The sequence below is a fragment of the Zingiber officinale genome, chromosome 5A (assembly GCF_018446385.1).
Source record: "Zingiber officinale cultivar Zhangliang chromosome 5A, Zo_v1.1, whole genome shotgun sequence".
NCBI lineage: Eukaryota > Viridiplantae > Streptophyta > Magnoliopsida > Zingiberales > Zingiberaceae > Zingiber > Zingiber officinale.
Window position 1 is genome coordinate 8,480,440 of NC_055994.1, and position 5,486 is coordinate 8,485,925.

A 5,486-nucleotide genomic window follows, 5' to 3' on the forward strand; every position below is an offset into this window, starting at 1 on the left:
ATCTCTTTCAGATCTAATATAGAAAGAATAGAGTAAATAGAAGAGGTACTAGAGACATCATCTTGTATTTCAATTAAGTCTAGATAGGTATTACCAACTACTTCTGCTTCTCGGCTGTATAAGTTTTTCCTGTCAGGATAGGTAGAGGAATGATGTCCGGTTTTGTGACATGCAAAACAAGTGATAGTGTTGGCATAAGTCTTTTTAGGTTTGAATCATCGAACATGTTTTCCTTTATTTAAGAAAAGTTTTTGTTCTTTACTTTTTCTTATATAGTACGTTTTTTAGGAATAATTTTAGGTTTAGGAGCAGGAAGTCTGTTTTTCTGTTTCTGATGATGTTTATATCTTGTTTGTTTTTGTTGGGCTTCATATTGTTGAGGAATATATATTTGGCTACAACACTTATGTTGTTTTTGGATTTAAATATAAGTACATTTAGTTTTAAGTATGTTTAAAATATGTTGAATACGAACTCCTATATTGTCATAAAGTGGGGGAACCTGCAAGTCTATCTAGGATTTATGTATTTCTTTTCCTAATTCCCCAAGTAACTTACAGAAAAGTCTTTCTCCTAAGTCAGGGTTGCAGTAATTGTTTGAGACTGCTGTAAGGGCTAAGAAATCATTACAAAAAGATTTAATATAGTTCCGATTATATTGGAGTTGTTCTAAATCTCTCATGGCTTCTTTTTCTCTAATGTCAAGACCAGTGTTAGCATCTCGTGCTGTCAAGAGTATATGAATAACATAACAACAATTAAGGATGTTATTGCCTTGAGAGGCAATCCTAGTGACTTCTTCTGGAAAATGAGTTTTAAAATCTTCCCATGCTACTCTAGCAACATCTCCTAAGTAATTTTCACCTACTCTAATCATGGCATCATCGAATTCTATGTCCATTTCGTGTTTGACTTGGTAATCTTGTTTAACAAAGACTATCTATTGCTCTAAATAAGTATCATAAAGTTGTGGGTCACATTCCGTAATATTTAGTAAAACGACATATTTACCAAAGAAAATCATTTCTGGTGGTCTTCGTTTTCCTGTTGTTCTAAGTAAAGGTTGTTATTAATATAAGGAACTATTTTAATTCTTGGAGGATGTCCTTGCCCATAATTCATTGTTTTCATTGTACTTTCAGGTAAGCGTACATCATATGGTCTTGATGTAGCTGAAGATTCGGCTGGATTCATTCGGTTATAAGCAAGTATTGGTTTGGGTATTAGGTTTTTAAGTCTGGTTAGTAATTGTAAATGTTTTCTTCTTAGGGAAATTAGTAAGTGTTTTTGAGTTTCTAATTGTGTCTTTAAAGTAATTGTTTGATTCATTAAGTTTAAATGAGGTACTGATTCTTCTTCTGTTTCTATTTCAGGTGTCATGGAGGTTGGTTGATATCCTGAAAACCTGACAGATAGTTGATTATTTCTATCCTTATACAAAAGTGAGGTAGTGGGTTTTAAAGTGGAGTCATGGTTTTGTAAATTAATATTTCATTCTAAACCTACTAAGGTTTCTAAAGTGTATCTCTTGGTTTTAAAAAGTGTATGCCTTTTGTTATTAAGACTTCAATCATATCTGTAATAGAGATTTTAAAGTGATTATGCATATGATTTATTGTTTTCCTAAAAAGATAATATCTAAATGGAGATTATCCCCTAGAAATTGTCCATACCCTTTTGCTTGGATGTGAATTTGAATATGTTTTACAAAATCACAGATAGTCATATTAAAGTCGGGGCATAAATAAGTAATGCCTAAATTAGCATTCATATCGACCTCAATAAGTCCTATAATGGCTTTCTCAATATCTGAGAAGAGGGTATCATGTAACACTAATAAAACTTTTCCTCCTAATTTGGCTCGAGTTAATCCTCTTAATCCAAAGACAATAAGGCCAAGATGTATATAGTTGTGTTTTCTCAGATAGAGACTTTTAGTAGCATCTTTTATCATGAGGCCAAGTTTGACTTCACCTCCGTCTGGAAGATGAAGAACTTCTTATCTATGATGTCTGTATACAAAAGTGGAGAAATTTAAAATTCCTTAACTATAAAGTTTCTTCAAGTTTAAAGCATTTAATTGTTCATTAGAGAAAACTGTAAGTGTTGGTGCAGTTAGCACTAACGGTCTAACCCAGGTTTTGATGAATGACAAAATAGGTTAAGTTAGTTTTGTTGTTGATCTAACACTCTGGCCGAGTGTGCAGGAGAAGTCCAGACAGGTCGACGGACTGACCGGATGTCTGACACGAAGCCCAGCTAGGTCGACGGGCTGACCGGATAGCTGACATGAAGTCCAAACGGGTCGATGGGGTTGACCAGACGTTTGGCACGAAGTTCAGCTAGGTCGACGGGCTGACCGGATAGCTGGCGCGAAGTCCAGACGGGTCGAAGGACTGACCGGACGTCTGGCAGGTAAGTAAAGGTAAGTCACTGGAGAGGAGTGACTGTGAGGACGTGTTCCCAGGAAGGGAACTTAAGTGCCGATCTGACTTAGAACCATTTCGGAACTCTATGTCGAGATCGTGACTAGATTCCGGTCTCGGAAAGACGGAATCTAAGTCATACTCTTTCTATTGAATTATAAACTGTGCCAATAATCTATTTTGCAGGATATATGAGTGCCTCGGACTAACGTTTTTTTTTTGCAGGAAGGAGTCTGCTGAAAAACATGGTCCAGGCTCCCCAGGAGGTACGCAGGCGCCCGGAGGTGAACTTTTATCCCCAATGTCACTGAGGCACGTGGAGCTCACTGGTTGGCTCGGCTACATCACCACCAGGGCGCCTTGAAGGTTCCAGACGCCCCGAACCTCCTATATAAGGAGGGTCAAGGCTGAAGCTCAAAACACAACTCACGATCAGATCTTCAGTGCTCCTGCGACACTGCCAAAAGCTCACCGACAAGTTTTATTTCTTCTTGTCTTAGTTTTCATAATTGTCGGTATTTTATTTACTAATAATTCCTGTAATTTCATTGTAACTCTGATTTCAAATTATTAGTAATTGCCCATCGAAAGCACCCTTGTGTGCAGGTCTTAGAGTAGGAGTCGACACAGGCTCCGAACCAAGTAAAAGAACTTGTGTTAGCCTTGCTCTTCCTTTCCTTACTCTTTTTCCGCTACTTAACTCTTTACGAAGATTTTTTATTTTCGATATTCACCCCCTATCGATTCTTTACGATCCAACAAGTGGTATCAGAGCAGGTACCGCTCTAACTTGGTGCAACCACCAGTCAGACAAGGGGGTGGCATTTCTTTCCAATTTTTTTTCTCTTCCGATTTTTCAGTTTTTCGCATAATTCCAAATTGGTATTATTACCTTTTTGAAAAGTTTTTTCGTTGCAATTAAATCTAAATTGGTGCAATACCAATTTGGTTCTCTTTATTCTTAATTCTTCCCGCACTACTAATCCAAGACCAAGTCTTGGAATTGTGTTTGTTGCTGTTTTATTGTATGCAGGGTCATCATGTCTCAGATCGAAGGTTTCAATACGGTGCATCCTGTCCTATTCAACGGGGGCGACTTTCTGTACTGGAAGAAAAGGATGGAGGTTTACTTGAAGACGGATTTCGACTAGTGGCTCAGCGTCATGAAAGCCTACAAAACACCCGTTGACAACTCCGGAATTCCGCTAGACCCGGAACAGTGGATTGCGGACTTGAAGAAGAAAGCGTCGACGGAGAACAAGGCGATCAACACGTTACAATGCGGATTAACAAGGGAAGAGCTGAACCGGGTAGGACCGCACCAGAACGCTAAAGAGTTATGGGACAAGTTGATCGAGCTGCACGAAGGGACCAGTAACGCAAAGGTAATGAAACGAGATTTACTATTAAATAGAATATTTAATATAAAAATACAGGAAGGAGAAACGGTGAGTCAGCTCCACGCGAGGATCAAGGACATCCTCAACGGGCTCCACGCGATAGACCACCAGATGGATAACAGAGACTTGATAAGGTACGCGTTAAACGCATTTCCACGCAATAGTTTGTGGGCATCCATCGTGGATGCCTACAAAATTTCTAAAAATTTGTCAAAATTAAAATTAGAGGAACTCTTTTGTGAATTAGAACTACACGAACAAACTAACGCTGGATCCGAGAAAGGTATAGCTTTGTTTGCAAGTTCATCCAAAGAAAAGAAGAACAAGCCTGAACCTGAAGAAGATTCTCACCAAAACTCTAACGATGATGAGCACCTAGTGAACCTGGTAAGGAAGATGTTCACCAGGAGAAAGAAGAGCTTCAGCAAGAAGGACCTTCAGAAGATCAATTCTCCAACAGAATCAAGGAATGTGACATGTTTCGAATGCAACAAGAAGGGTCATTACAAGAATGAGTGTCCAAGATTGAAGAACGACAAACCGAAGATGACCAAAAAGAAGGCCCTCAAAGCGACGTGGGACGACACCTACTCAGACGAATCGAACGCCGAAGATTAGAAGCACCAGAGTCATCTTGCGCTAATGGCCTATGAAGCTAAGTCGAAAGGCGAATCAGAAGACGGGTCCGAATCCGAATCGAGTCATGAGTCCATACTCGTTTCCGAAGGTCCCGAAGAAGTATATCTCAACTTAAATCGAAAATTCTTTAAAATTATTTCGTGTTTGAATAATAAATTAGTTAAATTAGAAAAAGTAAATGAATTGCTCTTTGAAGAAAATCAAAATCTCAAGGAACAAATCACGAATAACAATCCAACTCAAGATCTAGCACTTAAGGAAGAGAATTCATCATTAAAAATAGAAATTAAAAATTTAAAAGGAATGTTAGAAAAATTTACAACTAGATCCAAAAACTTGGATCTAATTTTAAATAACTAAAAAGTAACTTACAACAAAACTGGACTTGGCTACAAGTCAAGTTCAAACAAAACATTTAAATCGTTAATAACCCAACACAAACCAACTAGTAAAGTTTGGGTTCCGAAAGCGTGCTTAACCACGCAAGTAAGACTTAATCAATATTACATACCTAAAGACAAAATATATTATGTAACAGTCAATCAAACCTAGACCAAAAAATTCAAAACCCAAGTATACTAAAACTCACCAAAACTTAGACTATCATCAAGTAAAGATAACTATAAAAGAAATAGACATAAACTTAAAACTAAAAATTAATTTTAAAGACCAATAATTCAAGGGGAGACTCCAGAATAGCTGGCACCTCCAAAACTAACCTACCCGGAAGGGTAACCCAAACTAATCTACCCGGCAGGGTACTTAGGACTAATTAGGAAGGGGACTCAAGTTTAACTTGAAAAATGGTACTGGTGAAGTTTTGGATGATAGTACGTTAGGGAAGCTTAGTCTATACATGTCTAGGAAGATATGACTTTGACCTGGTGCATTTGGCTAAGTGGAACTGATCGAAGCTACCATTTATGAATCCTAACCAGTTAGACCAAGGTTTTGTACTAAGTCGTTAGACCAAGGTTTGGTACTAAGTCCAGTTGATAGGACTATTTGGAAAACCTCGAAG